The sequence below is a fragment of the Chiloscyllium punctatum genome, chromosome 14 (assembly GCF_047496795.1).
Source record: "Chiloscyllium punctatum isolate Juve2018m chromosome 14, sChiPun1.3, whole genome shotgun sequence".
NCBI lineage: Eukaryota > Metazoa > Chordata > Chondrichthyes > Orectolobiformes > Hemiscylliidae > Chiloscyllium > Chiloscyllium punctatum.
In genome coordinates, this window is record NC_092752.1 from 34,335,662 (window position 1) to 34,363,276 (window position 27,615).

Sequence of the window (27,615 nt, forward strand, 5' to 3'; positions counted from 1 at the left end):
TGGAGGGTTTACACTAAGTGTGGGAAGTGATCAATCTTTTAACTATTCCTGGGTAACTACTTACTTAATTTCACTGGAACCCTCTGAATTCATAGAGTTAAATGGACTCTTTCAGAGAGTTCCAGCGTAATCTTCAATTTCCTATGCAAGTCTCTTGGAGTCTGCTACGATGGGGATTCTGCAGGGTTCCTACATGCATCTCCTATCTACGCTGGAACAAAGACAGTTGAACCATCTGAAAATCTGGGTTCCATCCTCCATTAAAATTAATGGATTTCACACTTCTCACATCGCTCTACTATTAGATTTGCGTACTCTTCATCAACCACATCTCAGCTTTTAGCAGGATTTTTAACCTTGAATAACTAGGGTGAGAAACTATCTATGCAACTTTAAGACAATTCCCTTTTTGTCCATCTGGTTCCAATCATATAATAATATTAATATTTGTCTGACACTCTAATGGAAGGCATCAGATTTTATTAAGAGGATACTGATGGCCTAACATGCAGTTCCAAAGATCTTTCAAAATAATTGCCTTATTTTACTTCTTGTTAAGCTCCACATCAGGTTAGATAAATGACACTTGAATATGAGATACCTCCATACAAGCCAATATCTCACCACTTGCATTCAACAAATGAGATCGAAATACTGGATGTGAACACATTCAGTATCATTCTTGTACAATGTAAATTTTCATCGCTCATAGAACTTATTGCTTGAAATTCTGTTCATAATAACACAAAAAATATAAACTGTATGAATCAACTATGATGAGCATGTCTAAAACAATCACAAAGTGACCAAAATTGAAGATAAACTAGGATTAAGCTTTTATACTTTGTAAAATTTGCCAATAAATGACAGGATAGATTAAACTCGTAAAATTTCCCATGTTTTTGAGAAATTCTTTGGATGAAGCTATGCTCCTTATCATTGGAAATAAGTTCAGTAATAAACAGCGAAGCATTAATTATATTATTTTTAGGAAAATGATTGAACTCATCTATGAACCCATCTATGTAAAATGAAATGCACACTCCCCTACTTAGAGAACACATCCTACTTCCTCAAATCTTGGATGCACGTTGGCCTAGCCAATGCTAGAAATTCTAAACTGACTACAGGTACGTTTTATTTCAAAAAAATATACTCTATCCATAAAAAAATCTTTCTATATATAAACATTATCTTTAAAGCTGCTCAGTTCTGCAGACTTTGCATTTGGAGAAAAAACAAAAACTCAAGGTATTTCTTATCTCTGCAAGATAATATTACAAGATGTCTGAGGCACAGGAAGGGTCTAATAATTGGGCGGACCCCTATTGTACTACTGCTGAAACCCAGCTTAGACAGTGGCCTTAATTAATCACTTCCTGATCTGTACCCACTGAAGATTGTGCCACACACTGTGTTCAGAGTTACCTGGATCCTGACTGGGAAACCGGTTAGCATCCTGAAGGTTAACCTCTCCAGCGCCTATTGTTGGACAAGGCTGGCTACTCAAGTACTAAGAGCATGCATGTACTGCAAGCCACTTTGTTCAGAAAGTGGATTATAACAGGCTTTTTGTTAACAGATTATTTTGTTCTTCATCAGTAGCATGGAAATGATAGAAAATTGGCAGATCTATTTTCCATCATGCTCCATATGAATGAAAACAAATAATATGTATGGATAAAATGGAGTGACAAGTCACTTGCATGATTTTGCTCTTTTGACATAGACCAGTTTCACCCCTGTAGGGATTGGAACCAGGTTGACCTTGTTGATGACAAGTTCATTGATTGGGGTTGTTATCCTGGGTCAATCAGGAAAGACCTGGCTGACCAATATAACCAGGAGATTAGAATCTCCTTAGTTCTGGGGACTAACTCCAAGCTGGCTAGTCACAGCCAGTGTACTGTCAGGAAAATATCAGTTCTCTCAGCTGGAAGACATTTGTCTTCTGGTTTTCTCTTTTGTTTTTAAAGAGAGAAGAGGGAAAAAAAATATGTAACCAGGAGATTAGAATCTCCTCAGTTCAGGAGACTGACTCTGATCTGGCTGGCCATAGCCACTGTACTGTACACAAGTGAATAAAAGGTGACTTGGTAATGGGATACAGGCCTGTGTGCAGCTATTTCAACCCCCAAAGTCTGTCACAAAAATTGATTGGAATTCTAAGTCATCAGCATCAAACATGTCAATTTGAAGCCAATGCAACTCAACCACAGTCCCTCTGTCAAATTTCTATGATTGAAAGAAAGACTGGTGATTAAAAGACTCTAAATGAAAATTACTGAAAATGAAAGTGAACACCCCAAAGATAAGGGTCTTTTACCCATTGAAAATTATCTGGAATTTAACATCAAAGACAAAATAATGAATGAACTCTTCAACTTTTTCTGAGGTACTCTTCCTGGAAGTTTTATTTAGGTGCTATAATCAAAGAGTTGTTTAAAAACGCATTACATGCACAAGAAAGTAAACTTTGAGTAATGTCAAGTTTCAAGTGGAACCTTTGTACTTTATACGGCACCCTCAATAGTTACAGCAGTTGCCTTGTAGACTGTTTATACCAAACATTCCAAAATACTTCACATAAACTAAATAGGAAGTAATTGGTGGGAGAACTGAACTATTACACACATGAATCAAAGTTCTGAATTTCAAATATTTTCGACATTGGTTCTGGTGAAATGGATAAGGAAATGGTGCAGGAGGAATTAGGCAAAAGAATGAAAGATAAAGTCAGGTGATTAAAGTAAAATTTATGTGGGATTGACTTTCATTACATTCTTGTGCCTCGGGTCTGATTTTCAACTTCCATTGATGTCAATGGAAATAAAAATTATGAGATATGTAAGATAGTCTTCTCACATATTAGGACACAGTTTACACTATTGCACCAAGCCAGAAACAGTTCCTGTGCCCAAACATTTACATTTCTCCAGAGTTATCCAATGCACTTGAATTATTAAAGTGTGTCACTTACGTGGCCTAGTCACAAGCTACCACAACCTGACATTGGGAAGGGAATCATGAGTCAGTTGATTTTCTTTACATTAGTGCATAAGAACAATGTATTCCCATATATAGTAGTGAAAACTTGTGATATTGAATACTTACCCTGTACATTTTTCCTTGCCATCACTATGAAGATGCAAACTCCTATGCAGATGAATAATAAAATTGTGCCTTCACATCATGGGATGAGACCATTTTTATCAATGACCAATGCTATTTATCAATTATCTGCCTGCCTCAGGTAACCGTATCTTTTATGTAATCCTGACGAGAGTATGAAAATTACTTCACTTGCTCTACAGAAATCTTTTGTCTTTCTTTCCAAATTGCATCATAGAAATACCCATCTGATCCTTAATTCCAGCAAGCAGCAATACTTCCCAATGATCCACAAGTAGTTGGGGAATTTTAATCATGAATATAGATTGGTGCGATTATAGTAGCACTGATTACATTCAGTGGGTTCAGTAAAGGAATGTCAACGAGATAGTGTGTCAGATATGACAGATCTGGAATGCATTTATATATAGATAACTGTCATTGAACTGAAGAATGCTCCTTTCTTTTACTTGGATATTATGGACTAAATCTGACTTGTTTTTGGTTAAGTGTGAGTTGTGTTGAGATTTTTGAAGGGTTTTTCACCAATTGAGCTTTCTCACTGCAGCTTACCAAACACTCCTCTATGGCCCCCTATTGTCTATCCTCATCTTATCCCCATTCTAATCCATCTTGTCATGTGGTGTTCCCAGAACAATTCACCACTTAACAGGTATCCTGAAATAGATTGACATCCCTGGGACCATTTTAAAAGACCATTGTGCACCCAGACAAGTGCTGTTAGTTTTGCAATCTCCTGCATGGTCATGTCATATATCCCTAGGCATGATAGATAAGGGGAATTTTGCACCCTGCCTTGGCGTGCATAAAACTGGAGGTCCTATTGGACCAGCTGCACAGATGGGACTGCCTGTTTCCCACGATAAGCAGTAAAGACCATGACAACTAGTTCGAAGTTGCTCCCAGGTAAAAGCAGTCTCACCCATCTGGAGGGAATGTAACACAGCAATGTAGGCAGGCCAAGGAATTTATCCACTCTGTGTAAGAGGCACTGTGGGCGGCACGGTGGCACAGTGGTTAGCACTGCTGCCTCACAGCGCCAGAGACCCGGGTTCACTTCCCGCCTCAGGCGACTGACTGTGTGGAGTTTGCACGTTCTCCCCGTGTCTGCGTGGGTTTCCTCTGGGTGCTCCGGTTTCCTCCCACACTCCAAAGATGTGCAGGTCAGGTGAATTGGCCACGCTAAATTGCCCATAGTGTTAGGTAAGGGGTAGATCTAGATGTAGATGTAGGGGTATGGGTGGGTTACGCTTCGGCGAGGCAGTGTGGACTTGTTGGGCCGATGGGCCTGTTTCCACACTGTAAGTAATCTAATCTAATCTAATCTAAACTTCCTCTCCAATATCTCACACTATCTTTGCCACTGCACCTACCTCCCACTAATGCTCATGCTCTACTATTCCCACTGTTGCCCGCAACATCTTCCCTACTTGCTCTCACCCATCCCAAATCCAACAGCACTAACCCTACATTCCCTGTCTGCTGCCTCCTCACTCACCTCTCCACTTTCATCAAAAGTAACAGCTAAGTCACCCACTTTCCTCACCCACAATACCTGCTTCTCTCTCATTGCAGGAAGCAGTCCACAATAGCAATAATATCATTCTATACCTCTGGCTGAGGCACAAACAGGCAAAATAATTGAAGAAATGATTCAGGAACACAATAAAATAGATGAAGGGAATCAATTTGTTTGCTTGGTAAGAGTAACAGAACAAGAAGAGAGATTAGAGCTCGAGCATTTAGAATTGAAATCAGGTCAGACTTTTGCACACATGGATGGAAACATTGCATGGATTGCTGGAATTCACCTTCCCAACATGCTGCAATGCTGAGATAATTGAAATATTTCATAATGAAATTAATAGATTTCTGTTTGGTAAGATTATCAAGAGGAACATAAAGACAAGGGACTGAACACCTATTCCTATTCCTAATATTCTTCAATGACACTAAATGTGTGTCAGTACTTCATTTATTCCTCAAATTATGGATTCCATTCTTATTTGTAGCTATAAGATATGAACATCCTCTGGTTTAGAATTTCAAACACAGATACCGTGCTGCACTCCAGATGCAAAAACAATTTGTGAACCTTTGCATTTCATAAGCTAGTGCACTGATAACATATGGGGAGCCCATGGCAATATTTGTCTCAATTTAATCTGTCAACACATGCAAACCAGTGGAAAACGTAAATTGTACAACAGCGGTGTGGGTTACATCCATAGTTCTGTAACTGAGGGAGGTCTTAAAGCAACATTTTATACAGCAGGTTCCAGTTCCTCTTATCACTCCACCACTTTCTGCACAACTCTCCTTGTTGAGCCAGGAGGTGAATTCTCAATAAACTCATTAGGATAATCCTGACTATAGAAGTCTTTGAACTGATACTTGGATAGTAAGCATGAATGGTACGAGTTGCTGTGCCCATATGAAAGGTATTTTCAGAAAGGCTGGCTGAGGACAGTTCTATTTTACATTTAAAGAAAGAAAAATGTCATAATAGTTGAACTAAAAACTAAATAAGTTCAACTGGAATTAGTATACGATCAGAAAAAATTGGAGTCATGGAGCAAAATGCATGGCAAGCTGATGCAAAACACAACACCAAGAGTCAGGGTTGAAAGAACTCAGATTGCTCAAGGTGGGAAATGGAGTTCCACAAGTAATGGTGGTGGGATTGCAGTTGTTCATGAGCTACATGAACAATTTGGGCTCGGTAACCAAAGTGCAATTTCGAAATTTGCACATGGTATCAAATTGTACAGAGTGTAGGTGGTGAGATGTAGTTAAGACAAAGGAGGAAGATAACAAAGCACAGCAAAGTTAAAAATCACACAACACCAGGTTATGGTCCAACAGGTTTGATTGGAAGCACTAGCTTTCAGAGCTCTGCTCCTTCATCAGGTGGTAGCATCGCTCTGAAAGCTAGTGTGCTTCCAATTAAACCTGTTGGCCTATAACTTGGTGTTGTGTGATTTTTAACTTTGTACACCCCAGTCCAACACCGGCATCTCCAAATCAAAGCATAGCAAGACATCACTAAACATACACAATGATCGTGCAGTGGCAAATTAACTATAATAGACAATAGACAATAGGTGCAGGAGTAGGCCATTCTGCCCTTCGAGCCTGCACCACCATTCATTATGATCATGGCTGATCATCCTCAATCAGTATCCTGTTCCTGTCTTATCTCCATAAACTTCTAGGAGAAAGTGAGGACTGCAGATGCTGGAGATCAGAGCTGAAAATGTGTTGCTGGAAAAGCGCAGCAGGTCAGGCAGCATCCAAGGAGCAGGAGAATCGATGTTTTGGGCATGAGCCCTTCTTCAGGGATTCCCTGAAGCGCCTGACCTGCTGCGCTTTTCCAGCAACACATTTTCAGCTCTGATCTCCATAACCCTTGGTTCCAATAATGCTGACAAGGGTGAAGTGGTGCATTTTTTTAAGAAGGAGGAGGTCACATTTTCCTTGGAAAATCAATGTTTCAATAGTGCTGAAGAACACAGGCATCTGATATACAGGTACACTGATTCCTAAAAATAGCACCACAGGGTTTAACATGCAAGCTAAATACCAGGTACATTTCTAGAGGGATAGAAATCATTGAACAGCAAGGGGCCATTTGGCCCATTGAGTCGATGCTGACTCTCTGCAAGAGCAGCTCAGTGAGTGTTGCTGCCTGTCCTATCCCCTTCAGGTTCTCATCTGATTCCACTTTGAAAGATACAATTGTAACTTCCATCTCCCAGTCATATAGTACATTCCTGATTCTAACCACTCGCTGCATAAAAAAAATTCTGTCATGCTCCAACTGCTTCTTCTGTTAATCACTTTAAATCAGAGTCTTTTGGTTCTGAACATTTCCATCAGCAAAAACAGTTTGTATGTTTGGTCTGTCAAAACCTCTCATGATTTTGAACACTGCAATCAAATATTCTCTTAACTGTGTTTTGTTTTATTCATTCATGGGATGCAAGAGTCAGTGGTGAGGCCAATATTTATTGCCCATCCCAATCACCCTTAAAAAGGTCATAGTGAGCTGCCTTCTTAAACTGTTGCAGTCCTTGGGGTGTAGGTACAAGCACAATGCAGTTAGGAAGAAAATCCAATATTTTGACACAGAAACAGTGAAGGAATGGTAATATAGTTTCAAGTCAGGATGATTTGTGGTTGGGATGGGAACTAACAGATGGTGGCATTTCTGCTGCCTTGGCCATTCTAGGTAATAAAGGTCATACATTGGAACGTGCAGTTAGAGGAGCCTTGGAGAGTTACTGCAGTGAATCTTGTAGATGGTACACAGTGCAGTGCTGATGTTGAAGGAAGTAAATGTTGAAAGTAATGGATGGGGTGACAATCTAATAGACTGCTTTGTTTTGATGCAGCTGAGCTTCCGATGTCTTATTTAGGCAGGTGAAGGGTTTTGCACCACACTCCTCAACTTATACCTTCTAGATATTGGACAGGCGTTAGGGAGGTAGGAATTTCCTTGACAATGCATAAAATTTTGGTCCCTTTAAGAATGAGTTCGGACATGTTTGAAAGATAATAGAGGGCAACAGATGATCATCGGAGCATAGATATCTGAATCATAAATATCAGGACCACAGAGTCAAGGGCCACCTGCTCCAGAGGTGTGTAATAAAACCTCTGAACAGGTAGATTAAAATATCTAGTTCTTGAGTTGGCTCTAGTGGTGCAGTGGTAGTGTCCCTACCTCTAATCCAGGTAGGTTCAAGTATGGACCTGCTCCAGAGGTGTCTTATAACATATCTGAATAGTTTGATTAAAAATATCTACAGCTGGTTTTCCCCAGGAATGGGAGGCAGCAGACTGGAGTTTGCACTGAACTATGAAATACAAATAAATGATTGGGGAAAGCAGTCTGGCTCCTGCTTCAGCAAAGGTAGGTATTGTGTAAGAAAATAAAGTACTGATGGCAAAGAGGGAAATGCTAGGAGCCTTCCTCAGTGCAGAAAGACAGGTGCTAAGATGAAAGATGAAGCCAAGACACCTGCCTGCTTTAATTGCTGACAGATAGGCCAGCTGTTGGACACTTGTGCAGAGAATGGGAGTCAGTCACACAGCTCAGCAGATCTCGCTATGATTCTGACTGTAGCTGTGAATTCCTGTCAAGGTACATGTGAGAATGCAGATGAGGTTAAACAAATTACTGAGAGTTATTTGGATTCGCAGTCCGAAGAAAAGGTGGCCGCATTTCCCCAGAATGGGGCGAGCAAGCTCATGGTGATACTGAAAGATGCCCAGGTCAGCTACTGAGAATAGATATGGTCAAGGGGGTTCAAGGGGGAAGGTGTACGTGCAATCCCCTTTACTGGGTGTATCTGGAGTATAGCCTTTCATTGAGACTCCTAACCATGGCTGTCATGCCAACTTGTCTATGAATTAATTCACCCTACTCCTTAGCACTGATATAGCAGGATTAAGGGTAATAACATCCCCAGCAGCCTCTAAAAGACCACTGAGGTCAGGGAGACCAAATAGCAGCAAGAGCAAGTGTTATCTCTGTGCCCACATGGCCAGACAAGTGGACGCTGAGGTGGCACTGTAAGCAGGGGATCTTTCCATTTGGTTATCCAAAGCCTTTCTTGGAAAACTCCAAGGAGGGAATAAATGGAACTTCCTTGGTAGAGCTTATGCTCGAAACGTTGACTCTCCTGCTCCTCAGATGCTGCCTGACTGGCTGTGCTTTTCCAGCAACACACTCTTCAAACAAGCTGACCCACTGTTAAAAAAAACCTAGTTCAGACTGCTAATGCTGAAACTGAGGCAGAACTAATCTCTAAATGCTATTGTACTAGACATAAGGCCTTGATGAGGAAATGGAGATTTGACCACTTCGGTATTGTGGGATACCTGGGCAAATTCATTGATAACAGTCTGGTTGGAGTTATCTAACTTGTTTGAAGGAGGAACTAAACAACAGTACATAAATGTTGTAGCTTTTACCTTTAATGGATCTGCTTTTGAGTTTTTCTGTCGAGGTACTGAATCCCTTGTTGTACAACAGGCTTCGTGGATTGAGATTTAGAGAGCGCTCCACATAAGTTACAAGCAGGGGGGGTCCACACATACACATGGTATTCAGTGCTGATGACACATTTGACCATCCTGCATGAAGATTCTCAAAGGTATGGATCCCTCTGTTTGCAAAATGTGAGGCTGTCAAACAGTTGTTCGTAGTCTGTGCTAGGGGTGTGTTATGTCCAAAGAGGAGCAATGCTGTAGGATGGCCAGGGATTAGACAGTCTGTACATTAGGTCTTTGTTGGCTGATGAACTAGGTTTCTCCCATTTGAATGAATGGTCTATGCTGGGGCCCTTCCCTCACAGGTTGAGGCCCTGTTCACTCTGAGCGTGCTCACAGCTAACCTTGTCATCACACAGTTTTGAATTCCAGCCCAATGGTGGAAGACAACAGTGAACATTCTCTTCTAGTGGCTCCCAGCCTCAGCCTGACCATGTTAGTGAGCTCCCAATTGTTCACATTCCCTTCCTACTGGGCCTTCCCATTAACCTTTTGGGATTCACACTTCCACAAGATCCCGATTCAATCTGCCTACGTTCACCTACGTTCAACCTAGCCTTTCCACCCCAACTTCTGCACATGAGATGAATATCCCTGGTGTGGTCATTCAGTGCTCTTCACTGAATGCTAGTGCGCTAATGACCATAGACTACACTCCTCCCTCATCACACCATTCCCTGCCATACTATATAGTATCAGCCCTTTGCCAATTTAACTCAGCCCTTGTCTACTCCCTGCAATCTCCAATCCCAAAGACCACATTGCTGATGCTCAGTACCTCCATTGCTCCATTTCTGAGGACAGACATGACAGATACACCATAGCCCCAGGTAAAATATATCCGGACCACTAACTGGTGTCTATGCATCTCCTTAACTGCATCAAAACCCTTCTCCCCAGACTTGCTGCTTCAGAGCTAAGATTACAGCGGCCCATCCCCTCTACTGTAAAGGCACAGGCTTCATGACCTAGAATCCCACAAACAGATTCCTGACCATAACCAGTCTGCTGGACAAACAGAGAAAGCTGCCTTTGACTCAGTCTACTGGGACTCCCTGACTAATGTGTACCAAATGGACAACACCCCTCAAAGCTGGACACATGGAACTGGTATGAGATTAATGTAGCACATTACCTTATAGCAAGATGTACACCCTTTTATTAGAGGACTACTTTGGACAAAGGTAAGCTGCCTATTTTTCAACTGCACCTATGGCATTGCAGGGATGCTGTGAGCAAGCAAGAAGATACTCAGAGAGCAAGCCAAGTCCTGACTTAAGCTAGTTCCTGTTCCTGTGTGTAAATTGGATACACTCCAGCCATTCAATGCAAACTGCTGGTGCACCCCACAATGTAAGTCTGTGTTTCCAGAGCCACATGGCCAGTGCATTGTCGAAGTGCTAGCACGGTCACAATGGACTACAAGATGTTGGATGACAATGTCTGTGGAGAAGGAGTGAGTGTGGCTAGTGCCCATGTATTGTGCCCTGTACCTGAGGTTTGCTTACAGTCAACATGGAGGCAGTCTGGAGGGAGCTGAATCCACCAGTAGGTGCTTTAATTTCCTTGTCACCTTTCTCCCGGTCGAGCTTGTTTGAAGATTTTGATAAGACGTGAATTATGTATATTAATGAGTTAAGGCATTAAAAAGGCATTCAATGAATATTGTGAGCATCGAGCGGCACCTCTCCATTACCAAACAAGAATCTCGTCAGGCCACTTGTGAAAAATATAAAAGATGGAACAAGATGATCTCAGTTTTGAGATAGGCCTCACCACACTTACCGCCCGATTCCATCACCCATTTCATTATTGCTCATGTTGTCCAGACCCCTATAACATTCATGATTAGAGTGGTGCTGGAAAAGCACAGCAGGTCAGGCAGCGTCCAAGGAGCAGGAAAATCGACGTTTCGGACAAAAGCCCTATAACATTCAGCCCTTCGATTTGCTGAGACTGGAGGGTTTGAGTTATAAGGAGAGGCTGGGAAATTTTTCACTGGAGCATAGCAGGGTGAGGGGTGATCTTTTAAGGGTTTATAAAATCACAAGGGACATAGTTAAGGTGGATAGCAAAGGTCTTTTCCCTCGGGTGGGAGATTTCAAAACTAGGAGCATATTTTTAAGTTGAGAGGAGAAAGAATTAAAAGGGACCTAAAGGACAACTTTTTCCAACAGAAGGGGCTTCATTTGTGGAATGAACTGCTAGAGAAAATAGTAAATATAGGTACAGTTACGACATTTAAAAATCATTTGAATAGGTACATAAATAGAAAAGCTTTGGAGGGATATAGGCCAAATGTCAGAAAATGGGATTAGTATTGTTAAGGAAACTTGGTCGGCATGGACAAGTTAGACCAAAGGGTCTGTGTCTATGTACGATTCTACAACCAAACCTAATATGTTACCCTTCCCAATAACTTGTGTCTTAATCAGCTCATGTGGAAATTTATTGAATGCTTTTTGAAAATCCAGATATGCTATATGCAACAGTTCTGCCTCACCTCCTATTGGCTTCAATTTCAAAAAGTTCTGACAGATCTGTCAACTACGAAAACAGAAGTTTTTGGAGGGTGTCGGGGTGAACAAATTGGGAAAGTTCTGAAGAATGAAGTCACACTTAGACTCCAGTGTGACCCCGCCCTCTTCAATTTTTTGCCAGGCAACATCAAAGGTGAGTGGGTAACACACTTAGATTTGGAAGTTATGTAAGCAAGAGCTTGCTGAGGTTAACTACTCAATTATGACCTACTCTAATCCCGAGAAGTGAATTTCTCAGCCCATGGAACATGTTTCCTGACCTGTCAGCCAATAGGTAGAATCACTGAGCTGACTGCACAGTAAGACAATCTTCTTCAGTGAAACTGACAAGCCTTGATCAGCTACAATGAAAAGCTCCAGCCATGGCAATTGTTCAAAGCACTTCTTCCGTCTGAGTACTTTTACACCTTGGTAAGTGACTGCCAACCTCTTGGAAGGCACTTTAACTGTCTAGCACTTTATTGCTACATAGCATTGCTGCCTTTCTTTCAGCTGTCTATCCTTACATTGAATGGGCATCATACGATGCAGCTGGAAGGAGGCAGATCCCAAATATTAGACAGGATTAACTCTCTCGATGTGCACAAGCAGCAGTGCCTCTGGTTTTCAGGGCAGGTTGCTGCTGACATCTGCATGGAGCAAGCCATCCTTCCGAATGGATAAGCTGGATCGGGTTGCCACAGGGTAAGACGCAGAATTTATACCAAAAGTTACAGTGTGATGTAACTGAAATTATACATTGTAAAATACCTTGATTGTTTGTCAAGTCTGTCATCTGTTACAATGACCATGTTAGTTTCACTTCTTTCATATGTAAATCGCAAAACCTTTTTGAAAAGTTACATTCTCAGGTTATGTGACTGTTTTGTGAATTACATGTGAAAGAAGTGAAACTATCATGTTCATTCTAACAGATGAGAGACTTAACAAACAATCATTGTATAATTTCAGTTACACCACCTGATGAAGGAGCGTTGCTCCGAAAGCTAGTGCTTCCAATTAAACCTGTTGGACTATAACCTGATGTTGTGTGATTTTTAACTTTGTACACCCCAGTCCAACACCGGCATCTCCAAATCACGACTCCCACCATATTACCGGTATCCCCTCTTGATTTTCATACTGTTGCTTTATCTGCCTTAACCGTCTCTTCATATTATTTGACCCCTGTCACCTTTGGAAGGCAATAATTTTCAGAGCACCAAAACAGTTTAGCCACTGAAGTGAAAAACAGTGTAATGATATACCCGCTCGATTGATCTTGTTGGATGACCTGGCAGAGGAACAGACAGTGTGGGCCCACTGAGCCAGATGCTGATCAGATATAACTATTACACTTTCTAAAGAGTCCAGGGAAAGAAATCTCAACCAAGACAATGTCAGAGGAGCTGTGCACGTGCAGCCTGTGTTTCAGCAAGGAGGCTATCACCTCTGTGAGACATTAAAAGAAGCCATGAACAACCTCCTGCAGAGCCTTTTCAGTGGTATGAAGTTGACAGCGGGCCTCAATATCTGTTTCAGGCTAGTGACCACTGCAATATTGTCTCTGGCAATACAAGGGTAGACATCTAACAATGTTAAAGATACCATATTCTGCCAAACATCGTGTATGCAGTTGCACAGTAAAGAGAGAAGTCCATTTAGTTGTTAATTTATTCATGGGAAGGCACCAGTAGGAACCATAGAGGTTTGAAGAAGGCCATGTAGTCACTGGTAGCTGAGCTAAAAGTGGGCAATTACAATCATCAGGTTCATCTGCTTACCCTGGCACTTCACCAGCAAAGTGTAAGTAATAAGATGAAGGACCATAAGAGATAGGGACAGGAGGAGGCCATTTGACCCAAGATCCTGCTCCACTATCCAGTAGGATCACGGCTGATCCAATGTTCCTCATGCCCACTTTCCTGTATTTTCCCTGTAACCCTTGATTTACCAATTGATTAAGAATCCATCTACCTCAGCCTTAAATATACGCAAGGAAAAGTGGAGGAGGAAGCCAAGGACGTATCTTGAAATGTTTCTCTAATATAGTAAAGGGTAGGGCAGGCAAGATTCAAAGTCATACATTCTGTTTATTGCAACAATTTAATCAATACCAGTAAACAAAACAATGCAGACGAGATTAGGAAACTGTTACCAGTGATTCATTGCAGATTTTTATACATGTGGAATAAAGTTGCAGGTCTTCACAATGACAACCAAGAATTCTATTGCAAATATATGTTTATCACTGCTTATGAGGTGATCCACATGGTATCATTGTATTAAGGTGGTCAATTGAGCCCAAAACTTCCAATCAGGATCAGAATCCCTCTTTGTAATCTTGATCAAATAAAAAATTATGCACTTATCTTCCTTCGATGTTACTGGACAATGATCCATTGGAAGATCATGTAGAACTCAGTCAGCGCAAAAAAAAACAGATTAATTTAACATCACACTGAAAAGTTTTTTTGATTTTTAAAACACTTTTCAATGCATGAGGAAATGTTTTCTGTGAGTGAATGGATAAAGATGCAAATGTATAAGTGAATATGGTGAAAGATAGTCAGGGTGGTGATGTTGCGATGGAGTGCTGACGAGCTGGGGTAGGTGGAGGGTGAAGTCAGTTGGGAGTTGGGGCCAGTGAGATGGGGTCTCATGATATCATAACTCGCATACTGAGTTAGGATAGGGCAGGCAGGGGCAAGGGGATTTCAGTAGAGAGTCAAGGGGAGAGTTGGATGTGTCACGAATATGGTTACTCAGGAATGAGACTAGGATTTTTCTGTCTATCATTATCTGTGTTACTTGTCACGTAAATAATGTGGAACCATTCAATGTGCATCTCTAGCCATAAGTATGTTCTTCAACTATCCAAGCACCAGAAGATCTGGCTTGATAATTTGTTTTAATAACAGTACTCAATTTTTTCCAGTAACAACAATTGTTTATGAAGATTTACACAAAGTACCTGCTATCACAAGCAACGTTGTATGGAATTAGTGATTGCCATATCCCACAAAGCTCCATAAACATCCCCCTCTCTATTTGAGGGGAAAGTTTTAGGGATGGCGTTTTTACAGGGGGCAGGGTGGGAGGAGGTGTAGTCTAGGTAGCTGTGGGAGTCGGTTGGTTTATAGTAAATGTCCGTGTTGATTCGGTCGGCCCGAGATAGAAATGGAAAGGTCTAGTGAAGAAGGGCTCATGCCCGAAATGTCGATTCTCCTGCTTCTTGGATGCTGCCTGACCTGCTGCGCTTTTCCAGCAACACATTTTCGGCTCCTCTCTATTTGACACAATCACTCATCTGTAGTTCAAGACACACACCTCTACAAGCATGGCATCAGTCTGTATGAACTACCAAAGCCATTATGGGAATTGAGCCCATGTCATAAGTCACATTCTGTACACATACTGGATTGGTGGTGCTGGAAGAGCACAGCAGTTCAGGCAGCATCCAACGAGCAGCAAAATCGACGTTTCGGGCAAAAGCCCTATATTCCTGATGAAGGGCTTTTGCCCAAAACGTCGATTTCGCTGCTCGTTGGATGCTGCCTGAACTGTTGTGCACTTCCAGCACCACTAATCCAGTATTTGGTTTTCAGCATCTGCAGTCATTGTTTTTACCTACATTCTGTACACAGTCCAGTCATCTAGTGGACCCTAGTAATGGACCCTAGTAATAAGGAAGGTAATGGGTGATGGTCCCCCAGTGATCAGAGATATCAAATTGTTACACTGCTTCAGAGACATCACTTGCAACAAGCATGAGGCAAAACAGGAAGGATTACCAAGAACTACCACGGCCGGAGTGGGAACCTGTGCCATCAGCATTAACCTGCACTGCAACGTTTTAGATGACTGAGCTAAATGTATTGAAATTGGAGATCTTTTTAATTGCCGTAATGAAAAGCATAATGAATTACACAATAGGAACAGGGGAACAACATTAGCAACCAGACAGTAATTAGTAAAACATGTCAATCTGTGCAGAAAATTGTACAAGTGTGTCTCAAAGCCCAGCTGGGAGTGAGACTGAAAGAGAGGGAATGGGATTAAATAGATAATACTGTTGTGTTTAATAAGTTTGGTTCAATGGCTGTCTCTTTTTTTTAAACAATGAGGCAAAAACCAAACAAATCTTGAAGATTTCAAATGTATTCTAAATTGAATTTTGGTCATTCTGATTAGCTTAAGCTATTATCTAATATTTTGCTGTCTAATCCTGGTTTATCTGATCTTGTTTTCTGAAAAAAAATCCTTTTTACTCATTGGCTATCAATCTAACAATTTTATTTTCTCTTTCTCTTAATACTATTACGATTTCTACAGCTGCATTGACACCGGCTGTGGGACTGGTTGCAGCACAATGCCATCCTTTACTGCAGTGATAAAGATCACTCATCATCGTACTTTTGCCATCAAATGGATCACTGATGCCAAGAATTTGAATCAGAAACATGCAGTTGTCCTTTAGATTCTGTACTGTGCTATAATAATTGACCACAATCTTGCTGGCTTCTCCCCAGTGTACACAGAGGCCAGTGTATCAGTTGTATATAATGTGGGAGCTTTAAGTTGAAACAAGAATAGCCAAGGATGGGGGAGCATGGAGTACATTTGAAAGCATTTTGGCTAAAAGCTATTTCTTGGAAAATGTTCCTCTGTTGAAACTATTAGGTTCAGACCTGGCTCCAAGCAGAAGTTCCAGGCTTGTACTGAACATTTATTTTAATTTGCTAATCAGTGGCAGCTTACACTATCATATGGGCTCCATTAAATAAATCGTCTTGGGTACATAGTCAGACACAATCTCTGTACTGTTTACTTATGTTGTAAAGAAGCAGTCAGCTTCATGTCAAATATTGTTGGTGCTCCTGGGACAGCTCGCTTTTGAATGTTGCAAGGGAATTAATAACTCAGCTGAAAGTCAGGAATCCACCTTCCAATGCTTTTGTTAGAGAAGAAATAAAATAGATTGGGCTTTGAACAAAAATCAAACTTTTATAAGGAGGCATCTTTTTACATTGTGCTTATTTTCTGAATAAGTGTTTTTCCAATGCTTACGAGCTGAGTGAAATATGTTCGATAGATGCAAGTGTTTTCCTTCCGAAAATGGTAGTACAGTAGCTGGTCTTTCAGAAATCAACCGAACAACATTACATCAGCACTCGGCAGCATTCCAATGCACGACACAGCCCCGTTGTTTATCTTTAACTGAAATACTTTGCAGAGTCCAAAACCTCTTTCTCCATTCCTGCATGTGGTCAAAAGGAGGTGGGGCGGGGGTAGAGGGTGGCAAATGTTTCTTGTTGTACGTATTTTCGCAAGCGTGAAGAACTCAATCAAATTCCATTAGAGTTTCCATCATTTTATTCTGCTTGACATAATTACATCTGCCCAAATCTTGCTTCCTATTACATTTCAGGGGTTTAAAGCTGTAGGAAATGGCTTAAGTGAAATGCGTTATGGAAGTACTGCAATTCGACAGTTAATCCTCGGTACAGCTGTTTGTGCTGATGTCATTTTGCTGCAGGGACCACAACATGGAGCCAAATTTGTGTCACTGAAATTAAACCAGAATGGGATTAAACTATTGGACTGGAATCCTTTCCTGAAATTATTGAATTTTACCAGGGATTAAAAACTTCCACTTTAAATCTTTCCAGATACTTCTTGTTTCCTCTTCTTTCCAATACATACTGTCTTTTTTCCTCCCTTGTCATGTTATTGTCTGATCATTTCCTTCATCCATCTCATTTCTGTCAGTGTCTTTGTATTTGTGCTCCTCCATCCTATATCTTATAGCAGAAGCATTTGCTGATATCTCCTGTGGCCACAAGCATCTTGTATTTCAAATGTGACAATATTTACTTTATATTAGTGTACAATATTATGACAAATCTTCTGTGTAGCATTCGTGTCCCAGTGTCTTTGCAGAATTTTAATTTCTGAAAAGGTGTACTGCACTGCAAAAGTTTAAGTGAAACATAATTGAAATTGGGCTTGTGGAGAGAGCTGATAAGCTTAATATATGATTTTTTTTTTGTAAAGTGCATCTTCCACTACATTCAAACTTCTGGTTCCTAAGCAAGGTCTGGCATGTGTGGTGTCTCTGTCATTTAACAGTCACTTTTGGTTGTTATAAACTGCTGCTTATTCAAAATTTTCAATTTCTGCCCACCAGTGACCTAATATACCACCATGAATCCCAGTGGGATATTGGCCCAGAATTTATGGAATAGCGCAATCTGAAAACTTATTGAAATCATTTCATGCTCTGATCTTCCAAAACAAAAATATTGTAGAATTTCCTTCAAAAATCTGAAAATTGACCTGAGGATATTGGTGAAGCTAGGACCTCAGAATTCACCTTCACCATCTGCCTCACGAACTGTGTCTAAATCCTAGAATTTTGAATTTCAAATCTTTTTCTGTGTTAAATCTGATGGCCTGCAGAGAATTACTTAAGTTATTGAAGTTACTTAAGTTTCTTTATTCAGAAACAGAACAAATAATTTTGAATGCAGGAGTTGGGAAGTCATGTTGAGGTTGTACAGGACATTGATGAGGCCTCTTCTGGAGTACTGTGTCCAGTTCTGGTTACCCTGTTATAGGAAGGATATTATCAAGCTGGAGAAGGTTCGGAAGAGATTTACCAGGATGTTGCCAGATATGGAAGGTTTGAGTTAAAAAGAGAGTCTGGATAGGTTGAGACTTCTTTCAGTGGAGCATAGGAGGTTGAAAGGTGACCTTACAGAAGATTAGAAAACTATGAGAGGTACATGTAGGGTTAATGGTAGGTGGCTTTTCCCTAGGATGGGAGATTTCAAGACTAGGGGACACATTTTTAAGGTGAGAGGAGAGAGATTTAAAAAAACCATGAGGCAATTATTTTTACGTAGAAAGTGGTTTGCATGTGAAATGAACTTCCTGAGGAAGTGGTGGATGAGGGACAATTATAATATTTAAAAGACATTTGGATAAGTACATAAGTAGGAAAGGTTTGGAGGGATATGGGCCATGAGCGACTTGTTTAGTTTGGGATTATGTTCGGCATGGATTGGTTGGACCGAAGGGTGTATTTCTGTGCTGTACGACTCTATGACAATTACTCTATGTTCATATTAAGCTGTATGCCGTATTTCCACATGAAAAGTGTTTGACCTATATTTTATCCATAGTTGCTGTTGTGTTTGCATCAGTCTAAGAACCCACACAACATGCTAATGCTTATAATATACTGTATCTCACCTTATCTCAGGCACACATTATTGCTGCAAACATGGGACACAGAATGATGAGTTTGGCTGTGAGTGAACCTCAGCCTTAAACCTAATAAAGCTTGGGTCCTAAAATCTACCTCGTTTTGCCACCCATTACAGTCTGGGTTTTGTGCATTCATTTCTATTTTCAGTAACCTGAAGACAGATTTTGAGAGTGAATTGGGTCCTTTTGACATTTTAGATCTTCATCCTGTCACTTGGTGCCGAGGGAGAGCGTTTGAGAACTTGGAATTAATGAGCTTCTCAAATGCTGAATGAATAGTAGACTAGTGACCTACTGTAAACATTGAATTTGCAGAAATGGAATCTACTGCACACAGACTTAACATTCTATTTGTTAATTCAACTTATCAATGATAAACAAACAGTGAATACTGCAGCCAAATCTGTTCTTCCAACTTCAATTTCAGAAGTAAAGTGGTACTCTGGTCATTCAAATTAATCCTAGAATCGCTTTTTTTTGCTTCTGAGAGACTTGAGATGGTTGATGAACAGAAGAATCAGGGTCAAAAACAAAGATTGCTGGAGAAACTCAGCAGGCCTGGCCGCACTTAGGGAGGGAATGCAGAGGTTACATCTTGAGTCCAGTGACAGTTCAGAGCAGTTCTGAAAAAGGGTCACGGGACTCAAAGTGTGAACTCTTTTTCTCTCTATCAATGCTGCTAAACCCAATGAATTCCTCCTGTAGTTCCTGCTTTTGTTTCAGATCTACAACATCCACAGTTCTTGGTTTTACTTGAGAGGAATTAGGATGCGTACTCAATAATTTCTGTGAACTCCTGAAACAGTTTCATGCTTTGGCCTCATTTATTGTTGGTTTGCTGGCTTTTTTCAGCATTGATGGCCGGGAAGATATTCCAAATGTTTCAGCACCATGTAAAGCAGACTTACACTGAAAGACATTGTTTTCAAACATTATTGAAGAGAATGTTGATTTCCAGAGCTCTCAGGTTTACCGATGTCCCTACAGAGATGCAACTTGAACATATCAGAGTCAGGAAGTAATTTTTGTATTCTTCTGATGTTAAACCAGCAAAGCCAATCGCCAGGCATGAAGAAAGTTTGTGGAGGTCAGTGTTTGCACCATGACACCTTGGATCTGGTTGTGCTGATGAAAGAAGTTCAATTTGAAGAGGAGAGTCAATAAAACCTGGCACATCATATTTTTGTCTCAGTGTCATATCTTCTGGTTCCCAGAAATTTGAAGTAATTACACTTTCAGAAACAGATATTGGAGCTGACATCGTATTTTGTTCCAACTCTCACAGCGTGTTGTGGAATAGTATATAGTTAGTTCGGTTCACAAACAGTTGTACTGTGGTGAATGATGTGGGATCTTGGATACTTTATAATAGTTTCAAGCTCTTTTCAAATAATTTAACATTCCTCTTTCATTAAAAAAAATACCTTTATGTATCAATGTAATGAATTATTAATATACTAATCATTAACTTTCACATTATGTATAATCTCCAGAAGACTAACAACCAAATTTTATAATTAAACTGACACCTTAAATATCTTGATAGCTTATTTTATTTTTCAAAAACATTAATAACAGTATTACTCAGGTGGTAAAATATGTTGCATCTTCCTCTGAATTAAGGCAGAATGATGTGGAGGTGCCAATGTTGGACTGAGGTGGATAAAGTTAAAACTCACACAATACCAGGTCAGAGTCCAAAAGGTTTATCTGGAAGCTTTCGGAAAGCTGCTCCTTCATTAGGTAGCAGTGGACCAGCTGATGGAGCACTGCTCTGAGAGCTAATACTTCCACATAAACCTATTGGACTCTAACCTGGTTTTGGGTGATGTTTAACTTAAGGCAGCATGTTGTTGTTGGTTGTAAAGAAGGGATATTGGACTCGAAATATTAACTCTGCTTTCTCTCCACAGATGCTGCCAGACCTGCTGAGTTTTCCAGCAATTTCTGCTTTTCCTTTTGTTTCTGATTTCCAGCATCCACAGTCTTTCAGTTTTATGATGCTGTTAGTAATCGGCCTGGCAGTATTTTCCAAGCTCTGATTTATAGATCTGCAAACTGTGCTTCTTTTTTAACTTCTCCATGTACTTGGCTGCCACCACTTCTCCACTTTCTGATGTGCCATTCTGCTTGGCTTTTTGCTTTCTTTATTTCCTCCTCTTCAAATTATCTGAAAAATCTCAGTTTGTTATCAGTCTACAGCATGTAATTGTTACTATCTGAACTTAACCGTGTCAGAATGTGCTGTTCATGTTTTGTCTTAAAGTTTAGGATCTCCATCTCGGATGCCTTCTCTACAGACTATACAGCTTGCAGTTTTTCTTCCATAGTTCATTTATAGTAGGGTCACATAACATCATGCTCAGTCTTCAGGATTTCTAGGTCAGTAACTACGTTCACTGTTTTTAACTTATCATTTTGATGTGCTGTGAGTTGCGAGCTTCTTTTTTAGCTGCCTGGTTACTTGGAATCAACTGTTCCTTTCCATCAAGCAATCTTTGTGTTATACAAACTCATGAATTATCAACTTGCTCCACCATTTAAAAAGATCATGGTTTCTCCAATTATGGTCCAAATTCTCCATTCCCACTCCTTGTTACTCAAATGTATTTTTAATATCACCCTGAGAATTTAAAAACCTGACTGCAAACCATGAATTTGGTTGCACGTTATTACTCACAACGATGGAACTTAAAACAGTAATAGAATTTATCTGTACACTCTGTTACTCTGACAATTACTTCTTTCTTCAATAAGAACAGAAATCGTTGGAGATCCTCAGCAAGTCTGGCAGCATCTGTGGGAAGAAAGCAGAGTTAACAGTTCTTGACGGCCCTGCTGAGTTTCTCCAGCAATTTCTGTTTTGTTTCAGATCTCCAGCATTCGCAGTTCTTGGTTTTACCTTTTTTTAATCTTCAATCTCTGGCAGCACCTTTTCAGGCTATCCCTCTGGTAGTATGATTACTGGTATTTTCTCTGGATCAATAGTTTTCTGATATTGCAAAGCATCTCACTGTCTCATCAAAATGTATTTAATATATTTGGAGCAGATCTTTCTTGCATCTGACTTGAGGATGATTTTATGATCCTTCAGCCTTCAGTGATGCTTCTTTCAACTCATGACCTACTGAGTTCAGCTGCATCCCCTTACAACTGTTCAGCCCAACAGAAGGACCAATTGTTTTGATGACTTAGTCTCAGACTTAAGCGCATGTTTTTACATGATGTTACCGCTTGCTTATTTTCCAGGGGGCATGTGTTGGTGAAAGAGTAGCTCAGTGATTATCACCGTTTCTCACAGCACCAAGGACCTGGGTTCGATTCCAGCCTCAGGCCACTGATTTGGGAGTTTGCGCATTTTCCCTGTATCTGTGTGAATTTTCTCTGGGTGCTCTGGTTTCCTCCCACTGTCCAAAGATGGACAGGTGAGGTGGATTGACCATGGGAAATACCCATATTGTTCAGATGGATTAGCCATGGGAAATGTAGGGTGGGGAGTGAATCTAGGTGGGAGGCTTCTTTGAGGGGTGGTATAGGTCAAATGGCCTGCTTCCACATTGTAGAGATTCTATAATTCCATGTTACAGGCTTGAGCAGTGCAACTCCTTATCAAACAGGACTCACCAGGAGTCTGTTGTACTCACCCACTCTGCTACAGATGTATTTGAAAGATTTGCAGGTTAAAAATTGATTAGTTGTCGCAATTAATGGATGAAATGGACAAATTAAGGGAGATGGCTGATGGAGTTCAATATGGAAGACTGTGCAGTAATCCATTTTAGATCTGAGAATAATAAATCAGACATTTTCTAACTGGCAAGAGGCCACGAATTTTTTGAGGAGAAATGGATTCAAAAGTACATCTGAAAAAGTCACCAAAAGCGAGTGGATTAATAAAGAAGGCAATCAAAATCTGAAAGGAATACAAAGTTTAGATTTTTCGTTTAAATTCAATCATGGGGTGGGGGTGTTGCTAGGTAAATCAGCATTTATTGCCCAGAGGGCAGTTTAAAAGCTGTGGGTCTGGAGTCACATGTCAGCAAGACCACATAAGGATGGCAGTTTCCTTCCCTAAAGGACATAAGTGAACCAGATGGGTTTATCCAACAATGGCATTGTTATCATTAAATTCTTAATTCCAGATTTTTATTGAATTCAGATTCTGTGGCAGGATTTGAACCCAGGTCCCCAGAACATTATCTGGGTGTCTGGATTAATAGTCTAGCGATAATACCACTATGCCATCACTTTCCCTAATGGACTGGAAAAAATATTTTCTGTTTACGTATGTCCTTTGGATTGTACTTCTACAGATCTTTTTTTCTGTATTTTTTAATTAGATACTGAAATGAGAAAAGAGCTATTTTTAAACCATGGATTGCTAGAGAATTGCTTCATGTTTTGTAAGAAATAACCTGACACCCTTTATGAACCAACAGTTCAAGTGTGGTTGCAGGTGAGCTGGAGCTGAGAGGTTAAAGGCAGGTAGAGATTGCATGGTATATGTAGCTAGTTGATTCGGGGACTTGTGGTAAATTATCAGTATTCTGCCTGCCAAAAACTATGTGACTGGCTCTCAGGTAGATTACATCTTGGAGGTGTGAACAAGACCAAGAAAGCCTTCAGACCTCCAACAGCTCAACAGTTCTCTCTTAAGGTAAAAACTACTTTAAGCGTAAAGAGAACCAGTTCAGTTGCATGCTGTTGATAATTAGACCTATCGATAGGTATGTATTGGTCCACTTTGCATCTGACAGTCCAGTGAAAGCCTCTGGAGAAGGAAGAGTGAGAAGCAACGTTCTGACCAACTCGACAATCGTTTCAAAAAACCTTTGTGAATTGTGACCACTGACCTACCTTCCTAGTTTTACTTTCATCCATAACGCTCATGGTCTTTTTGTGTGTGTGTGTTTGGGGGGACTTCATAAAGGGATTAGAGTTTTAATGAATAGAATTATATGTTGACAGTTCATAACTGTTTACTTTTAGCTAGAGTCTAATTACTTGTAATATTTAGTAATTGTTGCTCAGTACAGAAATCTTATCTAAGTTTTCTACCAAACTAGGTCTAAAGAGATGGTAAATTGGCAAATTCTGTGTACTTTTTAAAATCATTAACTCTTATGACGAATCTGGGAAAAGAGGGGCTTGATTTCCAGTGTACTAACCCATTGAGGTTTGACACACTTCTTTGTTGAACTGTGGTTTATTCCATGTATTTCTAACCTTACAGTAGAAAATCATTAACATACCAACACTGACAGACAGAAATTAACACATTTATTCATTAAGGAGAAAGTGAGGACCGCAGATGCTGGAGATCAGAGCTGAAAAATGTGTTGCTGGAAAAGCACAGCAGGTCAGGCAGCATCCAAGGAGCAGGAGAATCGATGTTTCGGGCATAAGCCCTTCTTCAGGAATGAAGAAGGTGTGCCAAGCAGGCTAAGATAAAAGGTAGGGAGGAGGGACTTGGGGGAGGGGCGTTGGGAATACGATAGGTGGAAGGAGGTTAAGGTGAGGGTGATAGGCTGGAAAGGGGGTGGGGGTGGAGAGGTCAGGAAGAAGATCGCAGGTAAAGAAGGCGGTGCTGAGTCCAAGGGTTGGGACTGAGATAAGGTTGGGGGAGGGGAAATGAGGAAGCTGGAGAAGTCTACATTCATCCCCTGTGGTTGGAGGGTTCCTAGGCGGAAGATGAGGCGCTCTTCCTCGTGTTGCCATGGTCTGGCGATGGAGGAGGCCAAGGACCTGCATGTCCTTGGCGAAGTGGGAGGGGGAGTTAAAGTGTTCAGCCATGGGACGGTTGGGTTGGTTGGTGCGGGTGCCCCAGAGGTGTTCTCTGAAACATTCCGCAAGTAGGCAGCTGTCTCCCCAGTGTAGAGGAGGCCACACCGGGTGCAGCGGATGCAATAAATGATGTGTGTGGAGGTGCAGGTGAATTTGTAACAGATGTGGAAGGATCCTTTGGGGCCTTAGAGGGAAGTGAGGGGGGAGGTGTGGGCGCAAGTTTTGCATTTCTTGTGTTTGCAGGGGAAGGTGCCGGGAGTGGAGGTTGGGTTGGTGGGGGGTGTGGACTTGACAAGGGAGTTGTGGAGAGAGTGGTCTTTCTGAAACGCTGATAGGGGAGGGGAGGGAAATATATCCTGGGTGGTAGGGTCTGTTTGGAGGTGGCGGAAATGACGAAGGATGATACGATGTATCTGGAGGTTGGTCGAGTGGTAGGTGAGGACCAGTGGGGTTCTGTCCTGGTGGCGATTGGAGGGGTGGGGTTCAAGGGTGGAGGTGCGGGAAGTGGAGGAGATGTGGTGGAGAGCATTGTCGACCCCATCGGAGGGGAAATTGTGGTCTTTGAAGAAGGAGGCCATCTGGGTTGTTCAGTATTGGAACTGGTCCTCCTGGGAGCAGATGCGGTGGAGGCGAAGGAATTGGGAATATGGGATGGCGTTTTTACAGGGGGCAGGGTGGGAGGAGGTGTAGTCTAGGTAGCTGTGGGAGTCGGTCGGTTTACAATAAATGTCCGTGTTGAGTCGGTCACACGAGATAGAAATGGAGAGGTCTAGGAAGGGGAGGGAGGAGTCTGAGATGGTCCAGGTAAATTTGAGGTTGGGGTGGAAGGTGTTAGTAAAGTGGATGAACTGTTCAACCTCCTCGTGGGAGCACAAGGTGGCGCTGATACGGTCATTGATGTAACTGAGGAAACCCCACTGGACCTCAGCTACCACCCTACCAACCTCCAGATACATCGTATCATCCTTCAACATTTGTGCCACCTCCAAACAGACCTCACCACCAAGGATATATTTCCCTCCCCTCCCCTATCAGCGTTCCGGAAAGACCACTCCCTCCCCAACTCCCTCGTCAGGTCCACACACAACCCAACCCAACCTCCACACCTGGCACCTTCCCCTGCAACCACAAGAAATGCAAAACTTGCGCCCACACCACCCCCCTCAATTCCCTCCAAAGCCCCAAGGGATCCTTCCATATCCGTCACAAATTCACCTGCACCTCCACACACATCATTTACTGCATCCGCTGCACCTGATGTGGCCTCCTGTACATTGGGGAGACAGGCCGCCTACTTGCAGAATGTTTCAGAGAATACCTCTGGGACATCCGCACCAACCAACCCAACCGCCACGTGGCTGAATACTTTAACTCCCCCTCCCACTCCGCCAAGGACATGCAGGTCCTTGGTCTCCTCCATCGCCAGACCATGGCAACATGACGCCTGGAGGAAGAGTGCCTCATCTTCCACCTAGGAACCCTCCAACCACAAGGGATGAATGTAGATTTCTCCAGCTTCCTCATTTCCCCTACGCCCACCTTTACTCAGTCCCAACCCCCAGACTCAGCACCGCCTTCTTGACCTGCAATCTTCTTCCTGACCTCTCCGCCCCCACCCCCTCTCCGGCCTATCACCCTCATCATAACCTCCTTCCACCTATCGCATTCCCAACGCCCCTTCCCCAAGTCCCTCCTCCCTACACTTTATCTTAGCCTGCTTTGCATACCTTCCTCATTCCTGAAGAAGGGCTCAATTCTCCTGCTCCTTGGATGCTGCCTGACCTGCTGCACTTTTCCAGCAACACATTTTTCAACACTTATTCATCAAGTCTATCCCACTCAATTACGATACACCTTGACCTCACAGGGCAAGAAGTAAGGATAAAATAACCCAAGCCACTGAGGGAAAGAAAATCTGTTAAATTCCTATCCAATCCCTTGAGATACAATTTTGACTAGGTGACCACTCTAGCCTGGTACAGTGCCTACCTAATGTATAACATAATAACATGCTAGCCAATAACAGGTTCTGACTTGAAGGAATCACTGAAATTAGCATTTGTTTCATAAGCTGCTAGTCGGTTTCATGTATCTACTATATGCTGGAAAAAGGTTAAACCAGTTCTGCCCTATATAAATTAAGACTAATACCTGATTTTCCTTCACTACTAGCTAACTAGTAAACTAAAAATATTCAATGCTTAGACAAACGTTTTGACATAGAATATTGCTCCTTTAACAGCATCTTAGCCTGCAGGTGTATCTTTTACTGAGAGCACAAAATTCTAATGTCGTTTACAATACACTTTGACCTGCAAAATTAGAAGTCAAAAGGTTGAAAGTTATTATGGCTACAATTGAGCAATTATAACAATGGTGATCCAATATCATTGTTATTTAGCACAGCAGACTGGGGTACTAATCTTGTGGCAAATAGATAGATGAAATACAGGTCAGCAATGGTTTGCAGTATTACAGTGGAAATACTTTAACTTGAATAGTAAAAATAAAACTTACCTGGTGTTTGACAATCACAGTGGACCCAGAAAACTAAGCAAAAAGTGAGGTTCTTGAGACTAGAAAAAGGCAGAGTCAGTCCAGAGTTAGAAGAGCTGTAGGAAATCTCTCCTCAATTAAAACTGCTTTTTCATACTCCTGCTTACCGATACTCTGCTGCTATAATTCTGTTTTGCAGCTTCTAGTAAATATTATCTGCATTGCAATTTCAAAACACAAATAATTGAAGTTTGTTATTTAATCAACTATGCTGTAATATACTTGAGGAAGTCAGAAAGCTATCTGAGCAGCTGGAGTAAGAAAGATCACTATTGTTTCCAGAATCCAGTGCCAT